At 41.2% G+C, this 14,942-nt stretch overlaps 1 long non-coding RNA gene across 1 annotated transcript; it reads right to left on the bottom strand.

Annotated features, from left to right (window-relative positions):
- Positions 1 to 3,805: 3,805 nt before the first annotated feature.
- Positions 3,806 to 7,189, bottom strand: LOC116098275. The gene is made up of 2 exons (XR_004121772.1): positions 6,953 to 7,189; positions 3,806 to 3,878 (listed from the first exon to the last, which is right to left on the bottom strand). It is a non-coding gene; the product is annotated as an uncharacterized LOC116098275 (long non-coding RNA).
- Between the last annotated feature and the right edge of the window lie 7,753 nt (positions 7,190 to 14,942).

Genomic DNA, 14,942 nt, shown 5'->3' with positions numbered 1-14,942 from the left:
ATTTGCCTGTAAAAATAAATGACTGGCTAATTTTAGCAGAGAAAATCTTGGACTGCTAGGTGTGAAATGTTTTTACAAGCAGCCCTAGCTCTGCCCAGTGTTTGAAAGTTTGCAGGAGAAAAGTTTTGCTCAGCAGTTTAGAGAACTTTGTTTGTCAAGTACATACTTATTACTGAAAAACTGTATGGTATGTCTTGACTTTTGAATGTGTACTTGAGTAAGCAATCTAGGTGCTCTATGCTAGAATGTTCTATTTATATTTGATATGTTCTTTAATACCTAAAAGTTGATACTTTCCTTCTAAATAACTCTCCTGCATCTGTGACTCTGTGCAAACTGTTGTGACCTGTTTTGAAATGAATAAACAGTCATGAGCATTCAGCTAGTTTTAACTTAGATGCTATATTTTAATAGATTTTTAAAATATACATTCATACTGGAACAAAGCCATTCCAAAAGTAATCATCTTGTGTGCTGTTATCTTTCCTCCTTTCTCTCTTCTCTTCTCCCCTCTTCTTTTTCTTTCTCTCTTCCTTTCTTTCTTTCCTTCTTTCTTTCTTTCTTCCTTTCTTTCTTTCCTGCTCTTCTCCCTCTTCCTTATCTTCTTTGCTTTAAAGAATTTATTTCTAGTTTATAAGTCTTCATCTTAAAAATCAATAACACTAAATGAAATATTTATTTCATGAGTGAAAAGAGTCATTTCTAGTAATAGCAGGAAAATCCAAATGGAATCTAAAGTTTAATGATAACTTTTGGTTATCTAATATTAGACTTGACTGATGTGACACAGTAGCTGCAAGACCTTAACTTTAGTGAAAATGGATCAGAGGTCCTCAGCCCTATCATCTTTGCAACTTTTTGGTAAATCTGAAGTTATTCTAACCTAAGGTGTTTATTTTAAAATTTGAATCGGCTGCATCTAGTACAAGGACAGCTGTGATTTGGTCAAGTGTCTCCCAAAAGCCCATGAGTTGGACCTGCAGTCTGTAGTTCTGTTCTATGGTGACAGGTCCCACTTCAGGCTCTCTCTTTTTTGTTTCCTAGTCACTATGCAGTGAGTAGTTTCCTCGGTCACATACTACTGTCATGATAGACAGTTTCACCAAAGATGCAAGAGCAATGGGACCAACCAGCTCTGGGTTTTAAACTTCCTGAACTATGGCCAGAGTAAACATTTCTTCTTTATAAGTTTCTCTATCTCAGATTTGTCATAAGCATGTTTGTAGCACTCTTTGTATCAACTGAGTAGAGGAATGCTTATGTTTTAGGGTTTCATTGCTGTGAAGAGACAACATGATCAATGCAACTCTTATGAAGGAAAATATTTCATTGGAGCTGGCTTGCAGTTTCAAAGGTATAGTCCATTATCATCATAGTGGGAAGCAAGGCAGCCTACAGGCCAACATGGTGCTAGCAGAGCCAAGAGTTCTATTTCTTGATCCAAAGGTAGCTATGAGTACACTAGATTTCCCATTGGGTGGATTCTGAGCATAGGAGACCTCAAGGCCCACCCTCACAGTGATGTACTTCCTACAACAAAGCCACACTTCCTCCAATAAGGCCACATTTCCTCATAATGCTACTCTCTATGGCCAAACATTTAAATACATGAATGTATGGAACTCAAACCTCTTCAACTACAGGTGTTCACTGATTCTCTACTATCCAAACATATATTATTCTAAATATCATGCCTGTAGAAGGAATCTGAATAAGGAAACTAAAGCCAACTCAAGTGACCGTGGTGTGTGCTATAGTTGACTGTTTTTAGACATAATGACTGGCTTGATCAGACTCTCTTGTCTTGATCATTGTCTCAGTGCAGAGATGGCTTCCTGTGAGTACACCACCTCTTTATGCAATGTACCATTCAAAACAGACATACATGCACCCAACACAACATCAAAGGGCACTCCAGGGCCAGTGTGTGGCAGGTCACTTGGACATTTGCTTTTCACTCTCAAGATTATGCACCATTCCAAGTGAGAAGCCTCACCTGTTTTCTAAGCCGATAGAGCTTGGTTCCTCGCTTGACTGTAGATGCCCAAAGATGACATAAGTATGAATAAATTGATGAATTAATTGGCTGGAATTCATACAAAAGGATCAAATGGGATATAAAGAGTTGTATATCTCTGAATTCACAGTGATGCAACTCTAGTACTTACATGTATTCTTTCCAGTCAGTCAGAGAATTATATTTCTAATAGCCTGGGATAGTTATGCATTAAAGCTGATGAATCCAGGAAGTACAGGCAATATAAAGGACAATTGACTCCTTGGGGGGAAAAAAATCCGGTATGTCAAAGGAAGTTACACCAATTCACAATATAGTGAATGCAAAGAATGTGATTGCCATGTTAAAGCACATCTTCACTATTAATGTGGGTAGAGTCCAATTCAGCCGTTGGCTTATTGAGCAAATATTGTTTGAACTCCACATGTTCCAAATTACTGAATAAGTTGAACAAGAACCCACCCCAGGTAGCCCCCCAGTGCACTGGAGCAGATAAAAAAACAAGCAGAGCTATTATAACTGACAGGATCACAGATACAATGCCCCTTGGCATGTCCAGGGTTGTCAGGGAAGATTGGGAGCCTTGTGATGACAGGCAAGCATGATCAGGGCTTCTTTGAATTTCTTGAGTATTACCTAGTTTATCGTGTCATATTACCCAATAGTGTAGGTCAGCAGTTTTCAACCTGTCATAACCCCTTTGGGAGTTGCATTCTACATGTCAGATATTTACATTATAATTCACAACAGTAGCAAAATTACAGTTACAAAGCAGCAATGAAGTAATTTTATGGTTCAGGTGGTCACCACAATATGAGGAACTATATTAAAGGGTCACAGCATTAGGATGAACACTAGGAGAACACTGGTCTAGGTTATGTTCCAGTTACCATCTAGCTACCATCTATCAGTCTACCTGTTCTCTAAGAGCAAAACTAGGAGCTAGGTTCTGTGCTTATGTTTAGTTTGTGGGAAGGAAATGGTTTCTAAGAAGGAGCTACACAAGATCACATGGAGAATAAATGTTGAAGCAGGATGTGGACCCAGGTGGTCTGAGAGCTTGATTTTGACTCTATGCCCTTCTTCAATGCCATCATCTCTTAGTCAGCATGAATTAGAAGTGCTCACTTTAAATTCTAAAGCTTTGGTCACAGTGACATTAAATCTAGGAATCCCAAAGATAAGACTCAGTTTTTGAAATGTGCAAAGATGAATTAGCTTATCAGTTAGTTTCCTCTTTCTGTCCAGTGTCAGCAATTATTATCAGTGGAAATATGCAATGTCTCAGAAGCTGACAAGCCCACTAGCTTAGCATCTTACTTGAAAATCATCATTGTTACTTTTAACGTGAACAATTTGTTACAACCTGGTAGGTTGCAGAGTTTCATAAGTTTTTGCCAAAACTTAAGACTATTTTATCTTTCTAAGTCTTTTCTAAATGCTATCTACAGTAAGATACTTGTTATTTTAATGTGTTATTTATAAATAAATAAATAAATAAGTAAATAAATGCTCAATTTGCTCTTTAGCTCTGCCCTTGATTTGAATGTCATAAGGCTGGTGATCAAGACAGGAAGAAGCTGAGAGTGATTAATATTCATTTCTCTCATACATTGAAAATCAACATGGTGAAAGAGTTCAGACTGGGTGCTAATCTTCTATTTAGCACTTGGCTGATTATTATCCTGCCACAGGCAACTGTGAATAAATATGAATTGGTAAGATCATACACAGGGCTAGTGCATCAGCAAAGCTGTTAATAAATAATGACACCGGTAACCAGCATCGTCCTCATTGCTGTCACAGCAAAGCTCTTTATTAATTGCCTGGGAACACCCTAAAAGTTCCATGCAGATCAACTCTGTGAAAAGAACAAACAGAAAATGGCGTTGAATTTGCCACTTTAGCCATTTTTCAAGATTTATTTCAGTTCTGATTATGTTTATATGTATATATGTCTATGTCTAGCATTGTCCACATGAGTACACATGTCTTTGGAGAGTAAAAGAGCTAGTCAGATTCCCTGCAGCTGGAGTCGCAGGGGGTTGTAAGCTGCCAGGTGTGGGTGCTGGGAATGGAACTCATATCCTCTGCAAAAGCAGTGTACACTCTTAACTGCTGAGCCGTTTCTTCAGCCTCTGTCTTAATCACTTTCAATTGTCCTCTTCCGTGGCATTCGGTACATCCATGTTGTCATGACACAATTCCACCTTCCACCTTGAAGAGATTTCAACTTGCAACACTAAAGCTATGCACCAAGTATACAGCTCTCTGGACCTCCTCCCTTGGTCCTTGGCAACCATCATTCTGCTCTCCTTGTTTGTAAATACAGTTCCTCTCAATACATTATATGAGAGTAAGAATACAACATTTGCCCTTTGGCCGTGCTTCACTCGCACCATGTCAACCAAGAGTTAAATATAAAGTTAGCACTCAGATTCACCTTCCTTGCCTTGGTTGAGCCATGTGTCAAAATTCCTTGCTTTTAAAAACTGGGTAATATTCCATTGTATGCCTACACATGTTGCTTAGCTATCCATCTGTCATTGGGCACTTACATTGCTTACACCTGTTGGCGTCTATGAATATTGTTACAATGAACATACTTGAAAATATCTCTAGTCCTTAGCTTCAGTTTTATCTTGTGTATAGCCAGAGATGGAATTCCTGGATTATACAATTGAGTCATTGGGGTGGATGGGAGCGGGGTGAGTATATGAATGTACTCTCCCATTGGTTCACATGCAAAGACCACAACAAGGCCTTCGTCTTTCACTCGCCCCATTATTACCTTGAGACAAGGTCTCTCACTGAAACAAAGCTCCTCATTTTGGCTAGGATGGCTGCTCAGGTGATCAAAATTGTCTCTACCCTTGCTCACCCCTCCCCTACCCCTATACAGGAGTTGCACATACATACACACAGAGCTATGCCTAGCTTTATATAGGGATCAAGGGATTTTAACTTAGATCTTCATGTTTGCACAAATGTCCTTATCCACCGAGCCAGCTTCCCAAATATGGGTCAGTTTTTGAGGCACCAACACAGCGTTCCTCATAAAGGTTGCACTATTTTACCTGTCAAATACCAATTCACTGGGGTTTGTTTTTTCTACATCCTTGCTGGCACTGATCATGGTTTGTTTTTATTGTTGTTGTTTCTGTTGTTGTTGTTGTTGTTTACTTGTTTGTTGGTGGTAGCCTTCCTAATAGGTATGAGAAATGAGGAATAACTTTTAACTCAATTCAGTAGATGAAGAAACTAGGGCACAGAAAGTTAAAATAAGCTGTCTAGACTCACACTGTCACCAATTGCCAATAGATTTTTATACTCCATACTGTTTTCTTTTAATAAGGAGAGCAGATGCCATTTAGTGAATGTACTATGCTTCAAGCACTGCAATAAGCATTCTATATGAAGAATTTCACGCAATACTTATGAGGAGTCTGTAAAACAGGTTTTTATGGTTTCTACTCTTCTAACGAAGATTAGAACAGAAAGAAATTGAGGCCTCTGTCCAGGGGCACTGGCTCATGAATAAGAGAGTCAGAATCCAAATCCAGTTTCTGAACTCAAGGTTTAAACAGTCAACCTCTTTCCTACATTATATTTCAGTCAAAAAAATCTCACTAAGTTCTTTATCTTTCTACTGTGTAGCCTCCTAGAGATGCCCTCCTTTCTTATAGATAGTCAAAGTCATTCACTTGGATTTCTTGAGTATTGGAATTTGCTTACCCACCCAGGAAGGCTTGTGTTGGCATTTGGATGCGGCTCCTCAAGGCTTTCCAATGAGCTCACACAGTTGAAACATGTACACCTCCTGGAACATTCCTTCCCAGGTAGGGTATGTTGGCAGGAATTAACGTGGCTCAAAAGTCTGCTACTTTCAAAGGAGCTTCTCATTTACCTCTGAATCTTTCCCAGCTACCTGGCACATGTTCTAATTGTACCAGCACCACATGGTGACTCGATACTTGGCATACCAGCCTGTCTGCAGATCTGACAAGCATTATCACTCCGGTATGACCCAAAGCTGATCTCTTAATGTGCCTTTTGAACTCTGCTAAATCTTGCCAGCAAGGAACCAGTCTGTTTTGGGAAACAGAGTGTGCCAAATAATTTAGGATAATGTCACATGATAACTGACAATTCAGCTCAGTAGTGAAACCCTTGCTTCTTGTACACAAGGCTATGGGTACATATCTAGCACAAAGGGGAAAAAAAAACTTAGAATATTGAATGGTACATAAGCACTCATTAGTCATGCTGAATGTGGACTGTGCAGCTCGCCCAGACTAGCTTCAGAACTCCAGTCAGCCATTTCATAGATACTATACTTTGAGCAAGCAGGTTTACCCCTGAGCCTTAGTTTCCTTGCAAGGTGGAGATAAAAATAATATCCCTCACACCTCGATAAAATATGTTTTAAAATATCTGTATCAGGTTATAAAAGGATCAAATGAAATTCTATTCATCAAAATAATAGCATGGCATCTGGCACATAATAAAGTCTCCATAAATGTTAGCTGCCCTATTAAATCAGGCTTGCTCTATGATAACATTCCAAGGAGAGAGATTAATCCCTGCTGTCATGTCTAGGAAAGACACTTAAACATAGTAAGTCAGATCTAGAAATCTTTTGGAGGTTATTGTTCATTATTTTGATGAGATGGCCAAAGAGTTTTCAACCTTGTAACCCTACAACTCAAAACTTTCAATCCCAGGACCAAAAAGGATCAGAGTAAAGGAAAAGTCAGAGAGAGCAGGTATGGAAACAGTCACACACAGGAATTCCAGGAGTTCTCATCCTCTGGGAGCCAGCCTTGAAGATGCCTGATGCTTTAGGCCAAAAGAAGTTGGCTAGGGCCTATGTGTGAAGAGATAGGGTATTTAGCAATGGCCTGCAGGTCTAAACAGTTCCAGCATCTTGCCCACCTGAGGAGCCATCCTGATACTTCTCCCAAGTGATTATCCTGCTTTTCCACATCCACATGTTAGGAAACATCTCCTCTAATGGGACATCCTAATCCAAGTCATCCGATTTGAGTCTTCTGAACATAGCCAGGCTGCATACAAACAGGAAGCATGTTGTTTGTAATTGAAATGTTGTGCCAGAAGGGTGGCCCAATGCTTAGTAGGTAGCAATGGAACCTGCTTACATCACTGCTGGAATTTGTGCTTTGTTGTGGTACAAAGTGATAGGGCATCCTCTTGAATAGATCTTCTGTTAAAGATTTGGTCCTCACAGCAGTGTTCTCAGGAAGATGTGCTTGTGTGAAAGGACTGGATCATGAGCATGCTGACCTAATCAATGGTTTAACTGGATAATGGATTCATAACTGAATGGGCTGTTTGTTGAGTGATAATAGGAACTTTGGATAGAGAAGCCTGGTTGGAGGAGTGAGTTACTAAGATGGCTTTGAAAGATATATCTCATCTCTAGCCTCTTCCCTGACCTCTGCCCTACTTCCCGGCTGCCATGAGTTGAGCAACTTTCTTTTACCATATTCTTCCATAATGTTTCAAGCTCACTTCTGTCCATAGCAATGGAACCAACAGGTCATGAATTAAAGCCTCAGAAATCATAGACCTAGACCCGCTCTTCTCCTGTAAGCTGTTTGCTTGGGTTTCTTCCAACAGCAGCAAATATGATTAACACAAACTCTGTCCTTGTACTTGTCCAGGGACTGAACTGCCCAACAGAGTAATGCCTGTACATATGTACCTACTTAAACTTGGACTGACTGAAAATTACATTCACATTTAGCGTCAACCATACTGCAAGTGCTTAATAACCACCTGTGTGGTGGACAGAATAGAGAACATTTGTATCATCGTAGCAAGTTCTGTTGGCCAGAGATGCTCTAGAAAGTAGACCAGATCTCCTATCATTCACATAACAAATGTTATCATAGCTGGATGAGGACAAGGGCAGTCCTGAGCATAGTATGGTAGTATTAAAATGCCATGCGTTACTTAATGTACGTCCCACAAAAATTCCCTGCTCTTGATTGACCTAGTCTTGTTGGCTAATAAACAGAATGAAACAGAAATTGAGGTTTATTTGTCTGTATTTAGAGAAAACAAGTTAGCTTCAGTTTAGCTCCTACCTCTCCCCTCTTCCCTCTTCCCTCTTCTCACTCCCTACTTTCTCTGGTAATTTGACGTTTTTGCACCTAGAAGCCATATACAGGTGTTTCCTCCAGCAGTGATTCCTTAAGGCCCAGCTGACAGTCAGAAGAAAAATCTATACATTCTGACCTATAGATGGCTTATCTATCCTAGCCTTGAACCTCCCCTGCTGAAGGTCAGTGGAAGACACAAGAGTGGCCCCACTATATCCTGCCTTCCTTGTGGATCCATGAAGCTGCTCCTGTTGTTCTGAATCTCTGTGTTTGAGATGACTCATTATGCATCAATAAATAGTCAGTACTATTATTTGAAAATGACACATTTTTCATTATGCAGCTTTAGTGAAATATTTTTAATGAATCTTGAACAAAGCTCAAACCATGAAGAGAAGATGCTAAAGGAAAGTAGAGAGTTCTCAGTGCAGAGTGAATTGCCAGTGGTAGTAGAATGATTCACATAGAAACAGTAAAAACTTTATGAGGTTGTTTTTAAAGCAGCAACTTTCTCAGTATCCATCTGTGCATGGACTCCCTCTGGCCTGAATCATTCTTCCAACATCATTCTTAATAACTAAAACATAGATAACTTTTTGTGCATGCTCTACCAAATATCAGAATTTTTGAGTAGCAGTTCTCCAATTCTCCACAGAAATTATAATCTAGTTAGAACGGGACTGAGGTGTACTACTTCAAACTGAGAAAATGTTAATTGCCTGTACGGTGTAGATTCTATCACATTACTGTGATTTCAATGTCTGGCAGAATCAACTCAGCATAGGAAGAACTGACTTGTGCTAATACATTCAGAGGGTTTTAGTCAATCTCTTAGAAGACATAGAGAAATTCATGGCAGAAGGGATATGTGACATGGGTTGCTCCCATTACATTGGACCAGAAAGCAAAGTATAGATCTAAAACCATAGGCCAGGCGTTGCCTTCAAATGTCTGCCCTTAACTATTTCTGCAACCAGACCTTACCTCCCACAGTCTCTCAGCTTCCCTTAATGATATTGCCAGCCAGGAAACAAATATTCTAAAGTTAAGCCTTGATGGGTGTACTGGCTGGTTTTGTGTGCCAACTTGACACAGGCTGGAGTTATCACAGAGAAGGGAGTTTCAGTTAGGGAAGTGCCTCCATGAGATCCAGCTGTGGGGTATTTTCTCAACTAGTGATCAAGTGGGTAGGGCCCCTTGTGGGTGGTGCCATCCCTGATCTGGAAGTCTTGGGTTCTATAAGAGAGCAGGCTGAGCAAACCAGGGGAAGCAAGCCAGCAAGGAACATCCCTCCATGGCCTCTTCATCAGCTCCTGCTTCCTGACCTGCTTGAGTTCTAGTCCTGACTTCCTCTGGTGATCAACAGCCATGTGGAAGTAAGCTGAATAAACCCTTTCCTCCCCAACTTGCTTCTTGGTCATGATGTTTGTGTAGGAATAGAAACCCTGACTAAGACAATGGGCATTTCAGACTCAAATCCTAACAGCACAAAAATGATTTTCTGAATTTTCTCTAATAGCAATGAATGTAGGACTTCTCTGGAAGCAGAGTTTTGAAGAAAAAAAAAGCTTAGTTTAAACTATCTTAATGGGGTAAATTATGTAGAGAGATAAACACAGAAACTGGAGAAGGTCAGGAAGAAGGAGATGCTGTTGAGTTGGTGGGTGCTAGAAGAGTTCACTGGGACTGTTGGAAGGAGGAAGCCTTTGTCTGTGACTCCTGTTCCTCTGGAGTCAGTCATTGTCCTGTAGCGTCTTCCTGCAGGACAGCCAAATGGTCCCAAGAGCATGTCATAACATGCTGTGAAAAGGTTAGAACAGAACGTAAGAAGTGGCCATAAATCATAACACATTATGTTCTCCCCCTCTCTCTTCATTAACCAAATAGCTATAAATAGTGGCATTCAGGTGTCACTTTGATACCAATATAGCTGATAAGGCATTGTTTCTGGTTATGTCTTAGGCACTGCCTTAGGGTTTTATTGCTGTGAACAGACACCATAAGCAAGGCAACTCTTATAAGGGCAATATTTAACTGGGGCTGGCTTACAAGTTCAAAGGTTCAGTCCATAATCATCAAGGCAAGAACATGGGAGTATCCAGGTAGGCATGGTGCAGATGGAGCTGAGAATTCTATATCTTCATCTGAAGACTGCTAAGGGAAGACTGACTTCCAGGCAGCTAAGATGAGAGTCTTAAAGCTCACAGTGACACATCTATTCCAACAAAGCCACACCTCCAAATAGTGCCCCTCGATGGGTCAAGCATAAACAAACCATCACAGAGTGTTTCTAAGAGTTTAATGCTTAGATCAGTAGACTGAGAGGGTCCACTCTCACACTGTATGAGAGTACATTCCAATCAATGGTGAGACACTTTTCTAGTTTCTGTGACATAATACTTGAGAAATGCGTCTTCAAGAAAGAAGGGTTTATTTTGGCTCACAGTTTTAGGGTGCAGTCTCTTGAGATGTAGAAGGCATGGAAACAGAGAGATGAATGAATGCTCTGCTCTGCTCTTACTATGCTCACGTTCTCCTTTTTCATTCAATCCATGGCCGCAGCCCACGAGATGATACCATTCACAGTCAGGGTGAGTCTTTCTGCTTCAATTAGAATGCAGAAACACCTTCATAAGCATGCAAAAAAGCTTATTTCAGGATGATTGTAGATCCTGTCAGGGACGATGATAATAACCCTTGTATGTGGTACAGAAGATAAAAACAAGTGAAAAGTAATTCACTGTCTCCCAGAGCCAGGACATCTCTCATCTCTTGTCACTGACAGCCAGGTTCTCTGGCATTTTGAGCTAGATCATCCCATCCCAAGCTCTCAGGTCTTTAGCTTCAGACAGAGTCACACCATCACTTTCCCTGATTCTGAGGCTCCTTTGGATTTCAACTCCTCTGACACCCTAGGTTCCTCAGCAACCTATCATACTTATCAATTTTTCAGCCTCTACAGCTTCTTGAGTTGGTCATGTTGACCAGTGTTCACTCCTGTTTCACTCTCTCCTGCCTATTATTTTTCCCCAGTTAATATACTTGACCCTTGGCTCATAGGTCAGCTGCAATAGTTGGCTGAAAAAAAAAAAAACCAACCCAAATACTCATCCTCAGAGTGCCTGATCTCTTGGTTCCCTTGTCATTGCTGCATAATGCCTTTATCAACAGATCTGGAAGAAGGGAATGGCAGCCCAATGACTGTACTGGCTTGCTGACCTCATTCTCAATGTTCTCATAGCAGCCCCCTTCATCCCTTACAGTGTTGTCAGTTGCATGCATTGCTATAGTAATCATTTTCTTTGCTCCCTGTCATGAGAAATTGCAAGCAACCCACATAGTCCTAAATCCCACCCAATAACAACCATTTCGCCTCACTTAGTCTGCAGTAAAGGGTATAATTTGAGAGACAGAATCAGCCTCATACTGTATGCCACACAACCTGTGAGGCTTGAAGTATTTTGTCTAGGAACACCCATCTGAGTGTAATTGAATAGCTGAAGAGATTGCTTTGAAGCTGTATATCACAGGAGCCACAATGGGTTTACTTTGTGTTTCTTTAGAGAGGCTTTCGGTGCGGTGAAGCACCTCTTGGCAGGATCTAGGTGTACTCATCAAGCAGGAAAATAGATTGGTGTATTCCAAACTCTCCCTGAGTGAGGCTTACAAGAGTATCCCTATCCTAACAAATGACATTTTGTGCACTGTTCCATCTGCCAGGTCTGTTTCCTATTCTAGGCATAGCTATAGAGGACAGCTCTATCCACCCTAATGCAGACAGGTGACACTGACCTCATGTCTGTATCCCGCACTCCACTCATGTCTCTGGCACTTTTGTAGCCTACAGAACCCACAGCAAGCCCAAATGTATGAAGGACTTAACATGCCCAAAGCAGCACACTCTTAAAAAGAAGCTGAACTGGATAAACTCTCCAGTCCCCACCTTCGGAATACATGATTTAGAAGCATGACACACATGTCTCAAATGGCCTGGAGGAATCAAGCCCCCAATCCCCAGAGTGGCAGCCTCACATGTTAGCATCGGAATTGTTCCTTCCCATTTCCACATTTTTCACTCTGTCAGTTTTTGGGCTCACTGCCCACATGAAATAAGTCAAAGAAGACTTCAGAAAATAAAAATTACAGATTCCCTGATGTCTATTGCTGTGATAAAACACCATGGCCAAAAGCAACTCAGGGAGGAAAGCGTTTATTTGCTTCTACTTTCACATCACTGTTCACCACTGAAGGAAGTCAGGACAGGAACTCAGAGCAGGAACCTGGAGGCAGAGCTGATGCAGAGGTTACTGAGGGGTGCTGCTTACTGGCTCTCTCATTATCGTTGCTTAGTCTGCTTTCTTTTTTTCATTCTTTCTTCCTTTCTCTCTTATTAAGTTTTTTTTAATTTATTTTACATCCTGATCAAAGCTTCTGCTGTCTACTCCCAGTCTCTCTCTCTCTCTTTCTCTCTCTCTCTCTCTCTCTCTCTCTTTCTCTCTCTCTCTCTCTCTCTCTCTCTCAATCTCTCTTCACCTTCTTCTGCAGTATTCCTCAAGCTCTACCTAATGTTTGGCTGTGGTTGTCTGCATCTGTTTCCATCAGTTGCTGGATGAAGCCTATCTAATGACTGTTATGTTACAGTCCAGTCTATAGCAGTGCCAGGGATGGGTTCCAGGTCATGGCATGGGTCTCAAGCTAGACCAGTTTTGGGTTAGCCATTCCCTCAATTTCTGTTTCATCTTTACCCCAGCACACCTTGTAGGTAGGACAAACTGTGGGTAGAAGGTTTTGTGGCTGGTTGGTGTTCCAATCTCTCAACTTCTCCAGGAAGTCTTGCCTGGTTACAGTGGATGACTGGCTCAGGCTCCATATTCCTCATTGCTAGGAGTCTTAAATAGGGTCACCCTCATCTATTCCTGGGAGTTTCCATTGTCCTAGGTTTCTAGCTTGTTCCAGAGATGCCCATCCCCCACATCAATTCAAGTTGTCTCACCCAGTATTCTCTCCCTCTGTCCTCTCTCCACCTGATCCCTTCTGTTCCCATTCTCACTCTTCCCCAACTTAGCCCCCTTCCTCTGTCCATCACACTTCATATCTATTTTATTTCTCCTTCTCCATGAGATTCAAGCATCCCACTCCTGACCCTTGGGCCCTCTTTGTTACTTAGCTTCTTTGGGTCTGTGGGTTATACCATAGTTATCCTTTACTTTATGACTAATATCCACTTATAAGTGTGTACGTGCTATGCTTATCTTTCTGGATCTAGGTTACCTCAACCAGGATGATCTTTTTTAGATCCCTTCATTTGCCTGCAAATTTCATGATGTCATCATGGTTCATAACTGAGCAATACTCTATTGTATAAATGTACCACATTTCCTTTTTCCATTCTTCAATTGAGGGACATCTAGGCTGTTTCCAGTTTCTCAGCCTTCTTTCTTATAGAACCCTGGGCTATCAACTCAGAGATAATACCACCCACAATGGGCTGAGCTCTCTCTCCTATCAATCATTAATTAAGAAAATGTTCTACAAACTTGCCCACAGCGCAGTCTTATTGAAGAATTTTCTCAATTAGGTTCTCTCCTCTCAAATTATTTTAGTTAGTTTCCAGTTGATATAAAACTATCCACCATAATACTTGGAGCCCACCAGTGAGTCCATCCATGGAAGCTGGTAAGATAATTGCAGATCTCCAATTCGCCTCCAAATTCAAAAGCCTAGTCTCACCCTCAGCTTCGTCCCATACCCAGCTGTTGTGACCTCCCTTTCTTCCAATCTCCAGTGGATTACAGAGATCTTTTCCTCCAAAACTTTCTCTCTGCCCAATACCATTACCCCAGCCCCCAACTCCATCAGGGAATCCCTGGGAACCCACAGATCACTCTGACCAGGGAAGCAGCTAAGATAACTGGAGGCTTTCCCCTCTCCTTCTTCTCCTCCAAATCCAGTCCTCTGTCTCATCCTCATCTCTGTAGCAAACCATGGCCTGTGTCCCTCCCCTTCTCTCAGCTCCCATCTCCAGGTATCACACAGATCTTCTCTTCTTACCTTCCTCCCACTCATCCTGTTTGTGTAGACCTTAACTCTAGCAGGGAACCCACCATCTGACCCTGACAGGGAAGCGAGTAGGCCAGCAAAGCAGATAGACAAACTTCATATCTTCACTCTCCCTCCTCTCCTCCTAATCCCCTAGTCTTATCCCTAATACTGTAGTAGAATATCTGTTGTTACCTCTCTCCACACTCTGCCTCCATTTCCAGGAGATTAAGAAGTTCCTGATGGAACAGCCTGATTTCTCCATCCAGTATGAATCCCTGAGCCCTTATCCTCCTAGCCCATCCCCCTTCGTAAATGTCAGCTCCCAATACCTCAAAACAAATTTTACCCAGAACCCCTCACAGTCATACCTATCAGGATCACAAAAGAGCTCAGTACCAGGCAACCACACAGCCACCACACCTTCCTAAGAACCAGAAAGAAAGCAGAAACCAAATACTGAAACATTCACTGAACAAAGAAAAGACCAAATATCAGCACCTAGAATTATAATTATCCCCAAACTAGAAGCCTGTGTAAAAACATAGTAACAGCCAACACAATATACCTTCACTAGAGCCCAGCAACTCTACCACAGTATGTCCTGAGAACTCCAACATAGCTAAAGCAAAAAAAAAAAAAAAAAAAAAAAAAAAAAAAAAAAAGACCTTAAACTAGCCACTACGAATATAATAGCTGTCCTTTAAAAGGAAACAAAGAATCCCTTAAAGAAATATATGAAAGCAGAAACAAATGATAGA

Source organism: Mastomys coucha, unplaced genomic scaffold (assembly GCF_008632895.1).
Source record: "Mastomys coucha isolate ucsf_1 unplaced genomic scaffold, UCSF_Mcou_1 pScaffold20, whole genome shotgun sequence".
Lineage (NCBI taxonomy): Eukaryota > Metazoa > Chordata > Mammalia > Rodentia > Muridae > Mastomys > Mastomys coucha.
This window is presented reverse-complemented; position numbering and strand designations above follow the sequence as displayed.